This window comes from Orcinus orca, chromosome 2, assembly GCF_937001465.1.
Source record: "Orcinus orca chromosome 2, mOrcOrc1.1, whole genome shotgun sequence".
Lineage (NCBI taxonomy): Eukaryota > Metazoa > Chordata > Mammalia > Artiodactyla > Delphinidae > Orcinus > Orcinus orca.
This window is the reverse complement of record NC_064560.1, coordinates 131510934-131535398: the sequence shown is the minus strand read 5'-3', so window position 1 is coordinate 131535398 and position 24465 is coordinate 131510934.

Below are 24465 nucleotides of genomic sequence, written 5' to 3'. Positions count from 1 at the left end.
CGAGGCCACCATCACCTTGATACCAAAAGCAGACAAGGACGTCACAAAGAAAGAAAACTACAGGCCAATATCACTGATGAACACAGATGCAAAAATCCTCAACAAAATACTAGCAAACAGAATCCAACAGCACATTAAATGGATCATACACCATGATCAAGTGGGGTTTATTCCAGGAATGCAAGGATTTTTCAATATATGCAAATCAATCAATGTGATAAACCATATTAACAAATGAAGGAGAAAAACTATATGATCATCTCAATAGATGCACAGAAAGCTTTCGACAAAATTCAACACCAATTTATGATAAAAACCCTGCAGAAAGTAGGCATAGAGGGAACTTTCCTCAACATAATAAAGGCCATATATGACAAACCCACAGCCAACATCATCCTCAATGGTGAAAAACTGAAACCATTTCCACTAAGATCAGGAACAAGACAAGGTTGTCCACTCTTATTCAACATAGTTTTGGAAGTTTTAGCTACAGCAATCAGAGAAGAAAAGGAAATAAAAGGAATGCAAATCGGAAAAGAAGAAGTAAAGCTGTCACTGTTTGCAGATGACATGATACTATACATAGAGAATTCTAAAGATGCTACCAGAAAACTATTAGAGGTAATCAATGAATCTGGTAAAGTAGCAGGATACAAAATTAATGCACAGAAATCTCTGGCATTCCTATACACTAATGATGAAAAATCTGAAAGTGAAATCAAGAAAACACTCCCATTTACCAGTGCAACAAAAAGAATAAAATATCTAGGAATAAACCTACCTAAGGAGACAAAAGACCTGTAGGCAGAAAATTATAAGACACTGATGAAAGAAATTAAAGATGATACAAATAGATGGAGAGATATACCATGTTCTTGGATTGGAAGAATCAACGTTGTGAAAATGACTCTACTACCCAAAGCAATCTACAGATTCAATGCAATCCCTATCAAACTACCACTGGCATTTTTCACAGAACTAGAACAAAAAATTTCACAATTTGTATGGAAACACAAAAGACCCCGAATAGCCAAAACAATCTTGAGAATGAAAAACGGAGCTGGAGGAATCAGGCTTCCTGACTTCTGACTATACTACAAAGTTACAGTAATCAAGACAGTATGGTACTGACACAAAAACAGAAAGATCAATGGAACAGGATAGAAAGACCAGAGATAAACCCTCGCACATATGGTCACCTTATCTTTGATAAAGGAGGCAGGAATGTACAGTGGAGAAAGGACAGCCTTTTCAATAAGTGGTGCTGGGAAAACTGGACAGGTACATGTAAAAGTATGAGATTAGATCACTCCCTAACACCATACACAAAAATAAGCTCAAAATGGATTAAAGACCTAAATGTAAGGCCAGAAACTATCAAACTCTTAGAGGAAAACATAGGCAGAACACTCTATGACATAAATCACAGCAAGATCCTTTTTGACCCACCTCCTAGAGAAATGGAAATAAAAACAAAAATAAACAAATAGGACCTAATGAAACTCCAAAGCTTTTGCACAGCAAAGGAAACAATAAACAAGACAAAAAGAGAACCCTCAGAATGGGAGAAAATATTTGCAAATTAAGAAACTGACAAAGGATTAATCTCCAAAATTTATAAGCAGCTCATGCAGCTCAATAACAAGAGAACAAACAACCCAATCCAAAAATGGGCAGCAGACCTAAATAGACATTTCTCCATAGAAGATATACAGACTGCCAACAAACACATGAAAGAATGCTCAACATCATTAATTATTAGAGAAATGCAAATCAAAACTACAATGAGATATCATCTCACACCAGTCAGAATGGCCATCATCAAAAAATCTAGAAACAATAAATGCTGGAGAGGGTGTGGAGAAAAGGGAACACTCTTGCACTGATGGTGGGAATGTATATTGGTACAGCCACTATGGAGAACAGTGTGGACGTTCCTTAAAAAAACTAAAAAAAACCTACCATACGACCCAGCAATCCCACTACTGGGCATATACCCTGAGAAAACCATAATTCAAAAAGAGTCATGTACCAAAATGTTCACTGCAGCTCTATTTACAATAGCCCGGAGATGGAAACAACCTAAGTGTCCATCGACAGATGAATGGATAAAGAAGATGTGGCACATATATACAATGGAATATTACTTATCCATAAAAAGCAATGAAATTGAGCTATTTGTAATGAGGTGGATAGACCTAGAGTCTGTTATACAGAGTGAAGTAAGTCACAAAGAGAAAGACAAATACCGTATGGTAACACATATATATGGAATTTAAGAAAAAAAAACCTCATGAATAACCTAGGGGTAAGTAAGGAATAAAGACACAGACCTACTAGAGAATGGACTTGAGGATATGGGGAGGGGGAAGGATACGCTCTGACAAAGCGAGAGAGAGGTATGGACATATATACACTATCAAAAGGTAGATAGCTAGTGGTAAGCAGCCGCATAGCACAGGGAGATCAGGTCGGTGCTTTGTGACCGCCTGCAGGGATGGGATAGGGAGGGTGGGAGGGAGGGAGACACAAGAGGGAAGAGATATGGGAACATATGTATATGTATAACTGATTCACTTTGTTGTAAAGCAGAAGCTAACACACCATTGTAAAGCAATTATACTCCAATAAAGATATAAATACATAAATAAATAAAACGTATTTTATGCAAAATACATGATTATTTCATAGATATTCCATATTTTAAGAAATAATAAATGTATTAAATGTATTATTATTAAATAAATAACAATTTATTAAAACATATTTGAGAACTGATGTTTTGTCAATTTTAAAACATATTTATAAATTTCAAAAAATTGACCCCTAATTTTCACACGTACAGTCATACCAAATTGAACACTAGCCATTGCCAATTTTTTATTTTCACTTGCCTGAAATATAATTTATCTTTGTCTTAGCCTAATTCTTGATTTGAAAATATGAGAATCATGCTTCTTTGCCCAAATGACATAATAGCTGTGTATGAAACTACTGAGCATGACAATCCAGAAAATTATCTGAAATTCAAAATTAGCTCCCTTTTCTCTTGCTGCTTATTCTGCCTGACCTATAACTTGCTTCTTTAAATACATGATGCAACATAATCTCTACCCATCTCGGATATAACAAATCTCTTATAGAATAAGAATATTTTAACAACATCAATATGGCAGTGCTTGACACTGAGCACTTTCTTTGTTAATTATTTAAAGATGGGATTTTTCTACCAGGGTCTACTTGGTTCATTGTTTTCTTTTTGCTTGTTGTTGCTACTGTTGCTTTTTTGTTTTTTGCTTTAAAAGATTTCTTAAAATTTTTTATACTAGACTTAAATCCCTATTATTCTATACTTTTTTCTTTCTTTACTTTGAATAAAGAGTAAGTATAATTGTTTTCCAAGTATCTCCAAATAGCTACTATTGAGATATTTTTTCTAGAGAATAATCATTTCCAGTTTTCTCAACAATTCATCCCCTCATTATCCTAAAAATATGTTAGAATACCTTTCTTTCAATTTCAGTCTGGGTATTTTATACCCCTTACAATGGGGTGCTCAGAAACGGTAGGAATGGCTCAGAAATGAATAAGAATAAAGGATACCTTTTCTTCTTTAAAAATAATGTACTTATAGGTATTGAATCTTTTTTTTTCAAGTAACACCAGTATATTGGGTTTTAATTAGTTTATTTTTAACTAAAATTAGCTTGTATATTTGATTGTTAGTTAATTACTTTTACAGTTTGTTGAGAACTTGAAGAGCTGAGTTTGGAGGAACTAAATAGAGAACTTTATTAGTATCCCTTTTGAATCTTATATCTTGTAATCCAGCTTATTTTTCTAGCTGAAAATTCTTTCAGATCTATAATTGTTGTTCATTATCTCTTCAAGTTTCATGCCACTATGGTAATCATTAGGAATATTAATAAATATTCTACTTCATCTTTTCTTTCAGGCTCATGACAGGATCACAATTCCTGCATTTTGGAAGTTAGTGCATTTTTGTGATTTGCTTTGTCCAATAAAATTTAGCCAAAATTTCCTGTGTCATATCTGGAAGTAACAACAAGAACAACTTTTCCCTCTGTCACTGTGACTGGTAACATTAAATATAATGCCTGTTCCTCAGCCTGGGTCCTGGAGTGGGGATGGCGCAAAACAGAGACCCCTCACAAACCTGAGATTAACATGTAAAATAGCATTAAATAATCCCTTCTTGCTTTAAACCACAGAGATTGTGTGTGTGTGTGTGTGTGTGTGTGTGTGGTGCACATATGTGCTGAAATTTTATTGTTGTTATGTATTAGAATAATATCAGGTTTCATAACAAAATGTAAGTGGCTTATGTGACAAAATTTAATTTATTCCTCATACAACATGTCCAAAGTGGATTTTCAGGGCAGTTTCGTTCATTATAATCACTCAGAGACCCAGGCTGATGGTGGTCCATCGTGACACATGCTTTCATCATCTCATGGCAGCAAAAGTGAGTGTGGGGGATGCCTTACCTACTCTTAGACTCTTAGAGTAATAGTTACCCAGAAGTGACACAACACTTTTTATATTTTGTGGGCCAAAACAAATCATACTCCTACATCTAACTTCATATTCGTGGGATGTCTGAATTATCCGTTAGCAATTCAGTATAATCACCATATCTTTTAAAAAGGTCCTCTACCCAACAGTGGAGAAGATCGGGACTATATTCTTCAGACTCCTCTTTTAGAAAGCAGAAGAAAAGCAGAGGTCATTATTTCCTGGAAGTGGTTACAAGCACCTAAGTGAGCAGATATGAGATTCACAGCTGCTTCTTGGTGAGAATTGAGAACAACCACTACACTGCTGCCAACTGAGATAAGTGGAGGAAAATTTTCTAGAAATTCCTTTAAAAAGGAAATAATTTCCAGCTAGTTTTTGACAAATGCCTTCTTCAATATGTCATGCAAGGTATTCAGCTCTGCTTCCCTAGCCATATGGTGGCAGCTTCTCTGCCTTTTCACAAGGACTTTGCTGTGCTTTGCTTTCCCATCTCCTTCGTATTCATAATAAGCCTCAATTCCTATATTAATTTATAAAAGAATGCTTAGAATGACTCTGTTTTCCTGACAACACACACAGATACAGCAGAAACATGCAAACTTACCATGGCCTCAGAAAAAGGATAACCAAAATATTTACAGTCAGCCCTAATGACTACCACATACACTATGTACACACAGATAAACTATATTATTTAAAAAAGAAAACAACATTCAAATGATTTTTGACAAGGGTACTCCGACCGTTCAATGGGGAAAGGACAGTTTTGTCAACAAGTGGTACTGGGAAAACTAGATATCCACATATACCAGAATGGAAACTTACCTAACACCGTATACAAAAATTAACTCAAAATGGATCAGACTTAAAACTGATGTAAGAACACACACGCATGCACACACACACACACACGCACACGCACACACACACACACACACACACACACAGAGTAGGGCAATACTTAGACTTAAAAGGAGAGATTTTCTGACATAGGCTGCAACATGGATGAACCTTGATGATATTATGCTAAGTGAAATAAGCCAGTTAAAAAAGAAAAAACTACATGATTCCACTTACGCAGGGTACTTAGAATAGTCAAAATCATAGAGACAGAAAATAGAATGGTTATTCCTAGGAGTTGGAGTAAGGTGTAAGTACTGTTTAATGAGTATAGAGTTTCAGTTTTACAAGGTAGAACGAGTTCTGGAGATGGATGATGGTAATGATAGCACATTATGAATATAATTAATACCACTGAATTGGACAGTTAAAACTGGTTAAGATGGTAAATTTTATGTCATGAGTATTTTACCACAATAAAAAAATTGGGAAAATTAAGACCAAGCCCTATGAAGTCAAACAACAGGCTCATAGTCTTGGTTCTTTGACTGAGGCACAACAGTAACTTGAACCAGGGATAAATAATGCGTATATTTTTATATCAGATCCACATGTGCCTACTCTTGATCTATACATCTATACACTGAAAAATGAAATAAAGGAAATATAAAACAAAAACCATAAGTGATCTTTTCCACACACAACTATATACAATTGTGAGATAGGGACAGGGAATACTATGAGTTTTCTTTCTGGTCCTTAGTCCTTGTTCTCCATAATCTATGGTTTTCCTCTAAACACTGTCTCAGCCCATTGACCATGTGGATCATATGTTTTCCACTGATAATAAAATGTCAGAACATCTTTTAGGCAGACGTCTGAAGGGCCAATGAATAAATCATCATGCTCTCTTTTCCTCTGCCATGGTAACGAGTAATATTCTACATGGTGTACTCTCCATCATTCTGGATCCTGGGGAAAGGAATCAAGAAGCAGGGTCCCCAGATCTAGTCATGGGATGGGCATATACCTTTCACCTGTAAGCCATTAAGGTATATAGGGGGTTACTTATTATTGCAGCATAACAAAGATCATCTTGTCAAACACAATTCTGAAAATGTATTACAACAGGCTAAATGTTTGTGCTCCCCCCAAATTCATAATGTTGAGACCCTAATCTCAACGTGATGGGATTTGGAGGTGAGATATTTAGGAGGTAATTAGGTCATAAGGATGGAACCCTCATGAATAGGATTAATGGTCTTATAAGAGGCTAGCTAGCTCTTTTTCTACCGCATGAGGGTACAGCAAGAAAATGACCCTCTGTCAACAAGGAAGAGGGGACTCATCAAGAACTCATCAGTATTGGCACACTGATATTGTATCCCTAGCCTCCAGAACTGTGAGAAATAAATGTTTGTTGTTGAAGCCACTAGTCTATGGTAATTTGTGACACTAGCTCAAACAGATTAAGACATACATTGGTACTGAAAAGTTGGGTGCTGCTATAAAAAACACTAAAAATGTGGAAGTGGCTTTGGAACTGAGTAGTGGGTAATGGCTGGAATTCCTGCTGGAAGGAGTGGAGATTGTTTGTGAGGGGACTTTTAAAGGTGCTTCTGGTAAGAGCTCAGGAAGAAAAGAGGAAAGCTGTAGAGAAAGCTTCCATCTTCTTAGAGAGAATACATAATCATGTACAGAATGTGGGTAGAAATACAGACTGTAGAGGCCACTCTGATGATGTCCCAGGTCAAAATAAAGAACAGGTTATTGGACAATGGAGAAAAGGCAATCCTTGTTATAAAATGGCAAAGAATCTGGCTGAATTGTATTTGTGATCTAGTCTTTTGTGAAAGCTATAACTTGCAACCAATGAAATGGGATATTTATTTGTATATTAGACATTTTGACCATGGCAGAAATTAAGAATTCAATAAAAGTTTGATAATACTGTTTCTGGGATTTCAAATATATATAAGAAATACATCTTATGACAATAATAGTACAAAAGGGAAGAGTGGGGAAAAGTTTTTAAACTGTGTTAAGGTTTTTGCAGTGTCTAGAAGTGGTAACAGTTATAATTTAAGTTAGACCCTAATGCAAATTGTAAATTCTAGAGCAATCATTAAAGTAATTTTTTAAAAGATCATATCAATTAAAGACATAAATCCATTGGGAAGCACACTATATTCATCAATTTATTTTTTAACGTTTTTATTGCTTTACAATGGTGTGTTAGTTTCTGCTTTATAACAAAGTGAATCAGTTATACATATATCCCCATATCTCTTCCCTCTTGCGTCTCCCTCCCTCCTACGCTCTCTATCCCACCCTTCTAGCTGGTCACAAAGCACCGAGCTGGTCTCCCTGTGTTATGTGACTGATTCCCACTAGCTATCTATTTTACATTTGGTAGTGTATATATGTCCCTATATACACTACCACTCTCTCACTTTGTCCCAGCTTACTCTTCCCGCTCCCCGTGTCCTCAAGTCCACTCTTTAGTAGGTCTGCATCTTTATTCCCGTCTTGCCCCTAAGTTCTTCATGACCAATTTTTTTTTTTTTTTTAGATTCCATATATATATGTTAACATACGGTATTTGTTTTACTGTTTCTGACTTACTTCACTCTATATGACAGACTCTAGGTCCATCCACCTCACTACAAATAACTCAATTTCGTTTCTTTTTATGGCTGAGTAATATTTCATTGTATATATGTGCCACAACTTCTTTATCCATTTGTCTGTTGATGGACACTTAGGTTGCTTCCATGCCCTGGCTATTGTAAAGAGAGCTGCAATGAACACTGTGGTACATGACTCTTTTTGAATTATGGTTTTCTCAGGGTATATGCCCAGTAGTGGGATTGCTGGGTCGTATGGTAGTTCTATTTTTAGTTTTTTAAGGAAACTCCATACTGTTCTCCATAGTGGCTGTATCAATTTACATTCCCACCAACAGTGCAAGAGGGTTCCCTTTTCTCCACACCCTCTCCAGCATTTATTGTTTGTAGATTTTTTGATGATGGCCATTCTGACTGGTGTGAGATGATATCACATTGTAGTTTTGATTTGCATTTCTCTAATGATTAATGATGTTGAGCATTCTTTCATGTGTTTGTTGGCAATCTGTATATCTTCTTTGGAGAAATGTCTGTTTAGGTCTTCTGCCCATTTTTGGATTGGGTTGTTTGTGTTTTTGATATTGAACTGCATGAGCTGCTTGTAAATTTTGGAGATTAATTCTTTGTCAGTTGCTTCATTTGCAAATATTTTCTCCCATTCTGAGGGTTGTCTTTTCGTCTTGTTTATGGTTTCCTTTGCTGTGCAAAAGCTTCGGAGTTTCATTAGGTCCCATTTGTTTATTTTTGTTTTTATTTCCATTTCTCTAGGAGGTGGGTCAAAAAGGATCTTGCTGTGATTTATGTTATAGAGTGTTCTATGTTTTCCTCTAAGAGTTTTATAGTGTCTGGCCTTACAGTTAGATCTTTAATCCATTTTGAGTTTATTTTTGTGTATGGTGTTAGGGAGTGTTCTAATTTCATTCTTTTACATGTAGTTGTCCAGTTTTCCCAGCACCACTTACTGAAGAGGCTGTCTTTTCTCCACTGTATATTCTTGCCTCCTTTATCAAGTATAAGGAGACCATATGTGCGTGGGTTTATCTCTGGGCTTTCTATCATTTTCCATTGATCTATGTTTCTGTTTCTGTGCCAGTACCATACTGTCTTGATTACTGTAGCTTTGTAGTATAGTCTGAAGTCTGGGAGCCTGATTCTTCCAGCTCCGTTTTTCTTTCTCAAGATTGCTTTGGCTATTAGAGGTCTTTTGTGTTTCCATACAAATTGTGAAATTTTTTGTTCTAGTTCTGGGAAAAATGTCCCTGGTAGTTTGATAGGGATTGCATTGAATCTGTAGATTGCTTTGGGTAGTATAGTCATTTTCACAATGTTGATTCTTCTAATCCAAGAATATGGTATAACTCTCTATGTATTTGTATCATCTTTAATTTCTTTCATCAATTAGAAGTCTCAATATTGTTAATGTGAAATTTCACCCAAATATATCTATAGATTTAGTGCAATTCCAATCAAAATCCTAGCAGCTTTATAAAGCAGAAACTAACACAGCATTGTAAAGCAATTATACTCCAATAAAGATGTTAAAAAAAAAAAATCCTAGCAGCTTTTTAATGGAAATTGACTGGCTGATTCTAAAATATATATGGCAATGGAAAGGCAGAAAAATGATCAAAGGAACATTTGAGGAAGAACAAAGCTAGAGGACATACATCATGAAATATCAAGACTTATTTTAAAGCAAATTAAACAGTGAGATATTGGTGTAAGGAGAGGCAAATACACCAATACAACAGATTAGAGGGTATAGAAACATAGGGGTCCCCAACCCCCAGGCCACAATGGTCTGCGGCCTGTTAGGATCCAGGCCTAATACCTAACTCTAATACCATGCATACACGCAAAAATTCATATAAATTATAAAATTAACTGAAAGTAAGATGATTACATTTCTAGAAGACAGATGAAATATTTTCCTAATGCTGGCATAGGTAAAGGTTTTTTAAACAGGCTAGAATAACACTAAAAATCTTAATCATAACTAACTGATATACTGTATTTTGTTAAAATGAAATTTCTGTTCCTCAAAGACACTATTAAGAAAGTGAGAATGTAAAGCAACAAATGGGGGAAGATATTATATCTATCTATTTGTATCTATTTGTATATGGAAAAGGACTCATGCCTAGAACTCCTATCAATCAATACAAACATCAGCAACCTAATTTTTGAAAGGGACAAAAGGCTTAAATAGGCACGTAGCAAAAAAGGATATCTAAATTGCCAATAAGCCTATGAAATGGTGTTCAAGATCATCAGTCATCTGTAGACATAGACATGCTTATTTTAAATGTAGGTATTATTTACTACTTAGTTACATAATCTGCTGATATGTAAAATATGATCTAAACCTTAAAAAATTCAATAAAAGTATCTAAAATAAATTAGTGAATTTAAATATTTTATTACAATTTATATATTTTTAAATTTTGTGATTATATACTTGAATTCTTTCAAATATTTGTGTATGAATGAATTATTCCTCTAAAGTTATGGCCCAATTGTCAAAGCTCATATCACATGTACTAGTTAAGAGCTAATTATCTGGAAAGTTTAGGACAAAACTATTTTCATTAGGAAGAATTTGGCAAATATGTTCTGTTTTCAGGTATCTTCTGAATTTTTTTTTTTTTTTTTGGTTTTAGGTGTACAACATAGTGATTTGATATTTTTTTTATACATTAGGAAATGATCACGGTAAGACTAGTTACCATCTGTCACCATACAGAGTTATTAAAATATTATTGACTATATTCCCTACACCATACATTACATCCCCATAACTTACTTCTTTTATAGCTGGAAGGTTATACCTCTTAATCTTCTTCACCTATTTCTCCTGTCTCCCCCAGACCCCTCCCCTCTGGCAACCACTAGTTCTCTGTATCTATGAGTCTGTTTCTGTTTGTTTCAATCATTAACACCCTTAAATTTCAAAATGAACAAAGGAGATAATATTGGGTTTTTTCCTTTGAAAACATGTATTAAGATTATGTTTTAATGTTATCCTAAATATTAAAATCGCACTTATGTCTAGGGTTTCTTAATATTTTTAAGACAAGGAAAATGTCTACAATTATATCAAAATAGCCAGGTCCACACAAGTTTCATTTAATCTTAACAACTATGCAATGTAGGTAGGGAAGCACCAAGGGTAATTGCAATTAGGGATGTGTTTTATGTTGAAAATGTTAAAATAATAATAAAACCAACTAAAAGACAGTTTTCTTGGCAATTTGAAACAATGTCATTGACAAAACACTACTCTGCATCGCAGCAGACTGCTTATATCACCCTTCCCTTGGGATGCCACTGCTGGGTACAATTCATTTTTCAGGGAAAATTGGGATAAATATATGATAAATCCACACCAACTAAACTAACAGATCAAAATGAAATTATCTGTTTTCTCTGTATGAAACAGTAAAAGTGGTTACTTTGAAAAAGCCTACTCTATCTCTGATTTGGTTATTTTTTCTTAAGCAAAACCATATGTGTCATCAATACAGACTTTCCAACTGAAATCATCAAAAATCCATGTGTGCAACAGCTGAGTAACTAAAAATTCAATTTAGAAGTATTTCATAGTGGTTTGTTAGCCTGTTTGTTTACTCTTCACTGGAAACATTTTTAACTTTGTGAGAAGAGGCCATGAGAATGACTATGCTGAATGCATAGTTGTTAAGAATTAATTTATGTTTATTTATGATCAAAATGTTTTTGAGCTTAAAGTCCACTCAACCCATTAGGAAAGAAAACGTTAAACTTGAAAGAGTTGTTATGAAAATATAATCCATCAATCATATATACATATGCACTTATCTGACAAACTCATAATATTACTCAGCCTTCTGAAACTTTAATAATGAAAATTCTAAAACTTTGAATTGCAAATGTGTGTGGGTTTTTTTTGGTTATGCTGAAAGATATGACTTGAAGGCTTGATGTTGCAAAGAATTTTAGTGATCTGTTAGAAATATACTTTGCTATAAGACCCAGTTGTTAACACATGTATTAAAATGTTAAATTCTACTCATATGTCATTAATACCCACTGCTGGCTTACTTGTAATCCTTGTTAATATTTTGCCTATTGGAAAATGCACTTTATATCAGGTCAGTGTATAAACCCATAAGGAACTTATGTATTTGATTCAGAAACTATTCACGGAGACTTCACCTTTTAAAAATACTGTTTTTCTGCCAAGGAATATAGTAAATTACAATATTATTGAAGCATAAAGATAATCAGTTTATTAGAAATTTCATAAGAAGTGATTTTTAACGACTTTTTAAATAAGAATGTTTTGTTTTAATTGAGAAAGGATTATACTTGCTTCATGAAGGCAATTATTAATGTAAATGCATAATTTATTTGTAAATGACACTTTCAAATGGTTTTATATCAGTTGACTCTGTACCTCTGATGTTGCCTTTTTACTTTTTGCCTTTTTGTTTGTTTTGTTCACTGAAGTAAATGTCGACAATGTATTACCTAAACTAATTAACATGGAAAAAATTGCATTTCCTACCAGTAGAAATGCCAGGATTAAAATGTCCTATAATTCATTTTCAGATGCTGAAAGATGCAATTATACTGCAGATAGGTTGAGTATCTCCACCATATGAAAAGTTCTCCATTTGAATTCACAGGATTAATTACATAATTTTGACATCTAGTCCAGATCTTGAAAAAAAAAAAGATAAAAGATTATGAACCCAGAAATCTCAGATGAAAGATAGAAAAACATTTACCACCCAAGAGATATGAAGAATCAATCATATGAAACTAGTTTTCACCAGCTCCTGATACAAAATGTCTCCTGACACAAATTTAAAAGCCTCAAAAATCAAATTGGAAGAAAGAAAAGAAAGGAAAGGAAAGAAAGAAAGAAAGAAAGAGAGAGAGAGAGAGAAAGGGTAAACCAAGGCTATCAAATTCAAAGAATTAGAAATGGAAAGTCTATCACCAGCTTAGTTATCTGCTGAAATACACTAATTATTATATGAGAGATGCTTTTTTAACTAAGAATAGGTCAGTGTATTTGTTATCTGAATTTACTTCAAGGATTCACATTTAAACATGAAAATCTAAAGTTGGGGGAGAGATGAAAAATGTGAGCTGAACGATGGATGCAATGATCCACGACAGAACAAGACAGAAAAGAGAATCTTGACACTAAACCCACTTAATTTTATCCATTTATATGTTATTACTTTTTCTAAAAGTTTTATTTCTATTTTCAAACCCCACTTTTAACATATACATTTTTTTTTTCAGGGACGTTTTGTTCTATTTTTTCCTAGTCTCTTTTAGGTAGCTTCCATTTTTCTGTCCTGATTACTGCTTCCTGTGTCCCTGTAAGTATTCCAACTCACAATCAATGTCTACTAGAGACATTATGAGGAAACTTATGAATCAAAAGAAGAGTTAGATTCTCAGGTGCTGCAAAACTCTGACATTCTATGAAATACAGATTATAGTATGTCTACTGATTTTCTGGAGGGAACTGTTTATTAGTAAAAGTAGATGTAAGTATTTATTTTAGGTAAACTAAGGTGCTGAGAATAGTGAATAACCAAAGGAATGAAGGCTATTGGTGAGCAAGAAAATCATAATCTCTTTGAGGATATCTATCTGATCATTTGTAGGTAATATACTATAATAGTTATAGAATAAGATCTCAAGGGATATAAACTAATATATATTTGTGGTGCTCCAGTCCTCGGAAAAAGCAGGATAAAGCAAAGCCTTCTATTTCATTATCAAATAAATTTACATTTCCCCATGATGACTTCTTGAACAATAAGTAGCAATTAAAAATAAGTCATCATGGGCTTCCCTGGTGGCGCAGTGGTTGCGAGTCCGCCTGCCGATGCAGGGGACACGGGTTCGTGCCCCGGTCTGGGAAGATCCCACATGCCGCGGAGCAGCTGGGTCCGTGAGCCATGGCCACTGAGCCTGCGCGTCCGGAGCCTGTGCTCCGCAACGGGAGAGGCCACAATAGTGCGAGGCCTGCGTACCGCAAACAACAACAACAACAAAAAGTCATCACATAGAAAGTGACTCTTGAAGGTAGTCACTAAAAGCTAATGCCAACAGTCAAAATGAAAGTCAAAACCCATTTGTGAATTTTTATCAACAATTTAAAAAAAATCATAGACTAGGATAAAACAGTACAGAAGAATTGAATCACATATAATTAGAGTAAACACTGCTTTGTGAAACATATGTTGCATATATGCATGCATAGTTCAGTAACATATATATGTATATACCATCACAATGTAAAAGGCATTCTTATTGTGAGTCATAGTTACAACATTTGAAATCTACTGTGTTAATCTATGTATAATCACGTTGACAGTACTGTAGTTCAACAGATGATAAATAAGTTTAAGAATTATTTTAATAACTAAAAATAATGCAATGACATGGAACAAAATGGCACAGAACAGTCAAGTAGGTGGGTGTCATAGTTATATAAGCACAAAAGAAAATAGACGATAACTTAAACAAAAGTTATTTTAAGGAGAGAGGGAGAAGTTTTAAGACTAGAGGAAAAAAGGATAAAATGAAATAAACTGTTTAGTCAAATTCAGAAGAACTGGAAATATGATGATTGTATTTAAGATAATAAGAGTATTTGAAAATGTTGCTATTGTAATGAGAAAGCAAACTGTCAAAAGGTGTTTTTGTTAAGTGTAACAGAATCACATAAGGAGTGATAATTAAAATGCAGAGTCTGGGGCCTCCTGCCAAAGTATTTAATGCAAAACTCTAGAGGTGCAGCCCAGGAATACATATTTTTAATAGACACCTCAGATGATCCTTATGCACACCAAAATTTAAGAACAGCTTCTTAATATTCTAACATAAAAATATCTTTTATCAACTCTTTGAAAATTTTCACTAAGAGAATGATTTAACTATGAGCCAGCTCACAATTTTCTCACAAAGCCCGTTATGTCTCTAGCACTGCAAGAGAAAAAAATAAAATGACATGAAATGCACTCTGATGAAATTCTGAAGATTATAATGAGAGTACATTCGTTTCAAATGTATCTAGTATTGGAATTTTTATGAGCACATAGGATAATATTATGTTCCTGCATTCTAATGCCATAGAGTAAGAAGAGAATATGGTAGAAAATTAATTTCAGCAATTATCAATCTCATGCTTCTTCTAAAGTACACACTTTGACGTTCACTTATTGGGATGCAAGAAGAACTATGGAAGCACTGAGAGCCACTTGGTATTTCAAAAGAGAATTAAATATCAGGTAGTTAAAAGTTCCAGTTGATTATTTGTAGGCAATGTACTGCAATTAGCATTTAAATAATTCAATGTTAGAAACCATTTTCTCTGAGATTAACAATGATTCATTCTTACATGCTGTGTTTTTAATCAAAGAGGTGAAAGGTATAGAGCATGGGACAGGAACAAAGATGTCTAGTTACAAACCCACTCTTGCAATTTGCTGGTAATGTGCCTGCCTGCATGTTTAAAAGCAACTTGAATGTGGTGTGCTGCCTATTCAGACCTTAATGAGAATGTAAATGAAGGATTATTCGTTCCACCAGCAGATGATATTTCTTTAGAAATATTGCCTGAACCTTACTCCATTATTTCCCAACTTCCAAAAAATCTGTACGATAATGCACCTCATTAATGATATTGTCATTGTCATTTAGAAAACATGTGGAGACCTGCAAAGTCATTATTAATTACAGTCACATTCATGAAAGCAGAAACACTCAAATTCATCACTGTACTTGTTAATTAGCTGAAAACTCAGTCCTATTTTATACATATTTCCCTAAAAATAACCTTATTACTTTTTTTTTTTTCTTTTGCGGTACGCGGGCCTCTCACTGTTGTGGCCTCTCCCGTTGCGGAGCAACAGGCTCCGGACGTGCAGGCTCAGCGGCCATGGCTCACGGGCGCAGGCGCTCCGCGACATGTGGGATCTTCCCAGACCGGGGCATGAACCCGTGTCCCCTGCATCGGCAGGCGGACTCTCAACCACTGCGCCACCAGGGAAGCCCAACCTTACTACTTTTTTAAGGATAATTTATTTTTCAAAATGGACACTGATCAGGAGAATCATAATATGCCTTTCAACATAAACTACTCAATTTATTCCAGTCTAAATTGTCTCATCCAAAAGAACATGGTAAATACTACAACAGCAAAAAGTTTTTTCCCCCCACTTTCCCTCCATTAAAATGGTCTGATTGCCCCTTGTCCATTTTTCTAAATGATAGATAATATCCTCTCCTCTTTTGCTTTTCTTGTCTATTATGTCCTTTATAGAAAACCTAAAATGAGGCATTTCCTGCAAGCCTGCAGAGAGAGAAGACTGAATAGGAAGCTGAAAGGGAGTATAGAGACCAGGATAAAAGGCAGTTATTAAATTTGTGAACTCTATCAGAAGACAAGAAAATAAACTATACCACTGGCTGGAAGGGTAGTGAAGTATGACATTTCATTTTTATGCAGGTCTCAGCATGATAGAAGTAACAGAGTGAAGAACACTGTAACAAAGCAGTTAGTGCATTCATTGGATGCCAGCATGGCTCCTCTGCTGTTCTTTGGTTGATCCTTTTTGTGTCTTTGTGGAATAGTAGTTCAGAGATTCATATATATGAGATCAGACCCATTAACAACCCTTTGTGAATTTTGATGATGAGAGGCCGAAAGCTCATTCTGTGTAACTCCATGAGATTCAAGGTCCAGTTGTGCTTTATATTCTTCCACATTTCTTCTCCTTCAGTGTATGAATGCAGTCTCATGCAGTTTCAATCTCTCTTTCTTTCTCCCTCTGACACACACACAGTGTCATAGAATAGAGGTGCATATAACGTTCTTACGTTAAGAATTCTTAGACATTAAATGGATATTTAATGTTTTTCTTTAGTTCATGAAAATAATATTAAAACTAAATATTTCTCATTCTCTTTAGTTCTTTCAGATATTACATAAATAGATATTAGATAAGCAGGTGCAATAACTTTTTTTAACATATTTGTAACTTGCTATAAAATTTTTTTTAATGAGCTGTGCTAAATAGACAATGAACACAACACAATTTTATTTTTTTCCCCTTTCCTTTTTACAAATCTGATTTCTAGTCTCCATGTCTACCATACTTGGATGAAATCTTGAGTAGGACCTATTGCTTTTCAGCTACTGATCAGTCACAAAAATTGTCTTGGGTTAATAAATGAAAAGTGTTGTCCTGTGTAATTTTTTTTTTTTTTTTTTTTTGCCGTACGCGGGCCTTTCGCTGTTGTGGCCTCTCCTGTTGCGGAGCACAGGCTCCAGACGCGCAGGCTCAGCAGCTATGGCTCACAGGCCCAGCCGCTCCGCAGCATGTGGGATCTTCCCGGACCGGGCCACGAACCCGTGTCCCGGGCATTGGCAGGTGGACACTCAACCACTGCGCCACCAGGGAAGCCCTGTCCTGTGTAATTTTAATGCTCCAAACACATGAAAACTTTAAACTTTTTTCCCTTCTGCAACTCAAGTCTAACCTAAGCTTGAAAGTTTCAAGTGCGGACAGAGGCATTATAAGCTGGTTACTATGCTCTAACTCCAAAACTAACTCCAAAACATGCATCCATGAGTAGAAAGGATAGAACAATAACCTCTAGTACTCTTCTTCAACAGCTATGAATATATGGCCATACTTATTTCATCTTTATCTCTTTCTTCTTTTTCCACTTTCCTACTCCTATTAGTTACTGAGTAATTTTAAAGCAAATTTTAGAAATGACATCATTTCATCCATAAATAATTTGTTACATATTGCTAAGTGAAGACACTTTGAAAAACATAGCATAAAAACAGTATCATATAAATTTAAACAATAACATCTCAATAGCATCAAATGTGACCTGTCAAGGTCACAGAGTTTTGATTTTCTTAGAAATGCAATTTAAAAATTGTTTTTCAAATCATGTCAGATATGTTTCAAATATTATATGCATTTTAAATCTTTTAGAAGAGATTTGATTAAAATGTTTTTCTTCTCATTTATTTGTCTTATAGAACACCCCACATTCAAATTTTTCTGATTGTATACCTGTGGTGTCATTTAACATTTTCTTCTACCTGGTTTTTAGAAACTAATTTATCTAAAAACTAGATCACACTTGATTTTTTGGCAAAAATACTCCATAGATGGTTTTCCAGTCTTCATATTGCAACACTATGGCCAGTAGGAGGCTCTTCACATTTGCATAACACTAGTAGTGTTTAATAGCATCCTTGGTTTCTAGTTGAACAAGTTCCCGTTTCACATGGTATAGGTCCGACTATTTCTCTAAGGAGTCTTGTTTCTTTGGATAAAGAAATGGTAACTAGAGATGATAATTTAAGCACAAAGTGCTCTTTGCTAAAATCTTAGTCACTGCATCTAGACCTTTACAATAAACAGGGTTCTCCAGAGAAACAGAAGCAGTAGAATATTTTATATATATGGAGGTTTATTATAGGAATTGGTTCACATGCTAATAGAGGCCAAGAAGTCCCATGATCTGCTGTCTGCAAACTAGAGAACCAGGAAAGCCAGTGGTGTAATTCAATCCCAGTCCAAAGGCTTGAGAACAAGGGGGCTAATAGTGTAAGTTCCCATCTGAGGCCACAAGCCGGAAAACCAGAAGTGCTAATGTCTGAGGGCAAAAGATGGATGCCTCAGCTCAGCCAGAGAGAACAAATTCGCCCTTCCTCTGCCTTTTTGTTCTTTTCAGGCACACAACAGACTGAATGGTGGCCACCACATTAGCGAGGGCCATCAGCTTTACTCAGTTCACCAATTCAAATGCTAATCTCTTCTGGAAATATCCTCACAAACACACCCAGAAATAATGTTTAACCAGCTACTGGGCATCCCTTAGCCCAGTCAAGTCGACATATAAAATTAACCACATATATATACATATATATATGCAATGGATATGTACTATATATTATGCACACATACATATAGTGAACATTAAAATATCAAGATTATTATTAATATATGAATTCTGAATACAGGCTAAGATTATTTGTAGCTGTTAATTTTTCTTAGGCTATATCTCATCAGGGATATTCAATCAAATTACTGTCTTTTAGAGATGCAGAAAATAATTCTTCTCTATGTAGTTAAGCGACTATCTCATTACAAGTATTTTTTAAAATTTTGCTTTAATATTTTTGAATATGCATAATATTTGCATGATCTTAAGGTAAATATTATACAAGATACATTCAGAGTCTAGCTTCCAAAATATCCCCTTCACCCTATTCTCTCCATCTCCTTAACTAACTATTTTTATTAATGTTGCTCATCTTTTAATCAACTTATTTGAACTTATAAACAAATACATAAATATCTGCATTCTATACATTTTATAAAAATATATTAACTATTTACATTTTTTGGAACAGTATATCCTGAAGATCAACCCAAAGTAATATCTAGAGATTGTCCTTTTTAAAGCTGGTATCATGGTTTGTATGTATAATAATTTCTTATACATTTCACTATTCACTTACATTTGTGTTCTTTCCAGTCTTTTGCTATTTTAAATAGCACTGCAAAAAATAGTCTTTAGCATATTCCATTTTGAATATTCACAGTATGTCTTTGAAATCAATTCCTAGAGATAGTATTACTGGGTTAAGAGGTAAACACAGTTGTAATTTTGTAAGGTATAGCCGAATTCACCTCTGTAGGAGGTTATAACATTTTGTATTACCACCAATACGGTAGAAGATACTTGTTTCCCATTAGCTCATCAAGAAAGCATGTTGTCAAATGTCTCAATGGGTGAGATAGTATTTTATGTAATATTAATTTACATTTCTCCTAATTATAAATGAGAACAGTTTCTGTAAACTGATTCTGTATGTTTTCTGTTTTCCATAAATGACGGTCTTTTTCAGATCATTTTAATATCATATTAACTTCGTGATATTGTTGTAATTTTCTCTCAGTATTCCATTTTTTTTTTTTACTCTCATCTTGGTTTACTTTTATATGTAATTTTAAAATTTCTGTTTAGTCATGTGTGCTATTCCTTTGTAACATAACTCCGAATTTGGGCCTTATTTAGGAACATTTCCCCACAGCTATTTTATAGAAAAATAGTCTGAATTTTTTTTAGCATTCATAAATATTTATTTTATCTGTAAATCTTTAATCCACTTATAAATTATCTATTTTCTTGTATGTGGCATCTGAACCAGATCACATTTAAAATTTTCCATATGATTGTAACAGAGAAGAACAAACCTGACTCCTTATTGGAGCTATTCTTTTAGCTCTAACCCTTGTGTTCTGTTGCCTGTGTTTAGTCTTGCTGACTCTGTGTCTTTGTAAAGGAATGTTGCCTGTAGCCTGAAATACACATAATGTTCCTTTCTCAAGGCTCTGCCTCCCAGGCTTGACCTTTAGAGGTATAACACTTTTCATTCATATAGAGATATAAAGTTGCAGAACAGAGAATATTTGTCTTGTTGGCGCTTTACATGAACACCTTGACCAGACCTACATGAACAGCTGCAAGAAAAAAGGATTATCACACCCCCTCCAGGGTCTGGCTGTCACCAAGAAGTATGCAACAACCAGCCACACCCCTTCCCCTTTTAGTATAATAGAAGCCTGAATTCTAACTCAGATAAGATGGTTCTTTGGGACACTAGTCTGCCATCTTCTCAATCCGCTGAATTTACAAATAAGTTGCTATTCCTTGCGCCAGCACCTCATCTCTCCATTTACTGGCCTATTGTGCAGTGAGCAGTAGGGACCTGGACTGGGTAACATGATTATCCAATACCTCTTCTCAAAACAGTTTTCATTTTCCACTGATGTATTTGCTACCTTTTCATATACAAAATGTTTAAATGTACTTTAATCTATTTTTGAGTTCCAAATTCATTTGATCTATTAATCAATGCATACAATTTTGATTAAAGGTACAACACTTTGTAAAATATTTTGATATGTTTGTCTATCATTATTCAAGAACAGCATAGGCCATTTCATTTTTTCAAGTCTAGTTTTGCATCTTTCAGGAGTGTTTTATAGTTTTTCCTTTTATATATTTTGGGCATTTCTTGTTAAATTTGTCACGCATAGATTTTTTAAGTGCTCTCTGAGTGAATCTGATTTTATAGCCCAGACAGAGACCCACTCACCCACTAGTCTACAGTGTTTCTGCTGAGGTTGTGCTTAATATTAAATTATTTTTAAAATATTCAAGTCCTTGGGCTTCGCTAGTGGTACAGGGGTTAAGAATCCACCTGCCAATGCAGGGGACATGGGTTCGAGCCCTGGTCCAGGAGAGCAATTAAGCCCGTGCAACACAACTACTGAGCCTGCGCTCTAGAGCCCGTGAGCCACAACTACTGAAGCCAGTGCACCTAGAGCTCGTGCTCCGCAACGAGAAGCCACCGCAATGAGAAGCCCACGCACCCCACTCACCGCAGCTAGAGAAAGCCCACACGCAGCAACGAAGACCCAACACAGCCAAAAGTAAATTAATTAATTAATTAAAAAAATACTCAAATCCAATATGAGTTAAAAGTATAAAATTAGTGGGATTGTTAAAAGTGCTAATACAAAGAAATATACAATTTTAATAAAGAAAAAATTTGAGTGAATCATGAAATGAGAAGTTTGCTTTTGGCAAAATTGTAAACTACAAGTTCAGAAAACAATGAAAAGTCTGATAGCACCCACTAGATTATGAACACAATGAAGGCAAACTTAGGTCTTATTCATTGGTAAAGCAATTGGCACAAATAGGCATTGAATGAGTTTTAAAAAATCAGTTGTACAGTATATGCAGATTATGTGCCTATATGACTTACCTTCATCATCAAGAGGGGAGGAAAACTGATTGATAAAATTGAGAAGGAGGAGACAAAACTTTTGAGTGTATGACTATAAAAGAAGTCTGAAATTCCTGGACCATAAGCCTTATGGTGATTAAATTAAAGGCCAGAATAGAAACGCCAAGAACCATGAAAATATCATAAAATATTTGTTATAAGCCAAGAGTGGTTCTATATATTTTCTAAAATTAAAAAGAGAAATAAAGATTTTGATCTTTCCATTGATCATAAAACTCATTTCTGTAATAAAAAAAATCATATGACAACGTGTTTCTGTCATAACCTCTTACATCACTGTTATATTGTCTATAATTACGCTTAGATGGCTATTCTAAATATCAGAAAACTGAGTTTAATATGGCATTAATTTGTCTTAGCAAGATTTTTCTTATTATTATCTGATACAGCATGAAGAAGCAATGATTTAGCATATAATTACTCAACAACAGTTATGCTAGGCTCTGAGGGTCCAAAGATGAATAAAATGGAAATCCCCTAAGAAGATCACAGTCTAGTGTCAAAAAAGACATTTTTTTTTGCAGATTTATTTTTAATAACATGAAGTACTCCTATCCCTCTAGCTGAAATAAATTCACTAAAAGGAAAGCTGTCTTCATTAAAAATATCAATGTTTACACAATTCCTCATTAATGCTTTGCAAATAATGGAGAAAATTAATGATGTGTTTTTTTGTATATTGCATTTGTGAATGATAATCACACAAAACAAAGCAAACCAAAATAAACAAACAAAAGCAGCCAGTATGAAAAGTATGGATGGAATCAATTCAAGGTTTGATAACGCTAGCTTTCTCTGCAGTCTTTTTGCATGTACTATAATATATTTATGGTAAACACTTGTGATAACGCCAGCAAAAATTTTCCATCTTGCTGCATGCTTAATTTCATCTAACTTGTTTTATGGCAGTGTACTGAAACACAGAGTGAAGTTCTGTTTAAACCATTTGTCTCTGTTTCTCTTTGCAGAATGCCAACAGATTTGTTTAAACCAAAACAAAACGCATAAACAATCATGTTTTCTTTAAGCTAACTATACAACTTAAATTTCAGAACTTATTTTTATAATATGCTGAAATTTATTAACTCAAATTCTATTTTTGGTGCTAGCAACCTCTTTTTCTGTTCCTTTTTCTGTTCACCTTGAGAACAAGGTGAAGAATGTTTACTCATTTATTATTCTTTACGTTCCTGGGCTGCATATTGTTTTGGTTTTATAAATTACACAATGCAAATATACACTTTATTTTAAATAGGGTAGTTTCAGGTGAATAGTCAGATAAATGTAGTGTTTTTACTGTTTTTTTGGAATATCAGACTTCAAATGTGGACACAGGTGCCTGATATAGTTTTTCAAATTTGAGAGCAGCTGTAAAATTTTTCCTATCTGGGTAGCTAACATCAAATCATTTCCTACAACATTAATTGAGTTTAATCATTTTCGTGTGTGATTTTTAGACAAGCAGTATCAGCATCACTGTGTAAGAAATGAGGAATCTCAGACCCCTCCATAACTACTGAATCAGAATTCACATTTAACAAGATCCTAAGGTGATTAACATGCACATGAAAGTGTGAGATGTTCTTATTAAGAACGAGCTGATGAAGGAAATATGGTTTAAGGAAGGTTTATTCCTATAGTAGATCTTATTGGTAGTAGATGTGGATGGAAAGGACTGGGTAATTTTTGCTTTTGCTTAAGAACGAGAATTCATACAGTCGTATTATTTGAGCTTAAAATGACCTTAGATATTATATAATCAGTAATCCTATTTTTACTTGAGGTAATTGAAGATATATTGTTTTATCACTTTTGTATTTTGAGAAAGCAGCTAATGATGTATATGGATTCATTTCAGAATTGTAAAAATATATAATTCTATATTGATGCTATAATTTGTTCCAGAAAGGTTTTAAAGGATTAATAATGATATATAAAGTATAACATGATAAATAAACTTAAAATAAAAGAAACAAAGAACAAGAAAGTAATGACATAAAAGTACGGGAAAAATATGGGTAAGAAAAAATCAATGCCAAATTTAAGATGTATAGCTTTGCAAAACAAAAGAAACCCAGTTAGACAAATTTATTGCAAAGATAAGATCAAAACAAACCACTTGCTAATGAGAAGTATATTATTCTCTGTATAAATTGCAGACAGAAATTTCTCTGTTGTATAATAAGCAAGATCTTCAAATTATTCTTAAGAGACACAGGTAGAATGAGTTTCATGAGACTGTAGTTTTTCTTATAATGACAATATCAATTGGCAATATCATGTAGAATTATATTTTGGGTTAACAGTTCTGTTAGTGGGCCAGTGAGATCTGAAAAAGCAGCTTTTGCTGATCTAACTGTAACCAATGAGTAAGTAAATTTCAACTATAGGCTGTTTATGGAAAATGTTTTTTCAGAATATTGTTTGAACATTACTATTGTTCTTGTTATTCCGAGCACAACTGATGCATATAAAAGTTTTGTTTGCATACTTGCTCACTCAGTTCCTGAGGGTTGCAGGGAAGGATAAATATTCCTT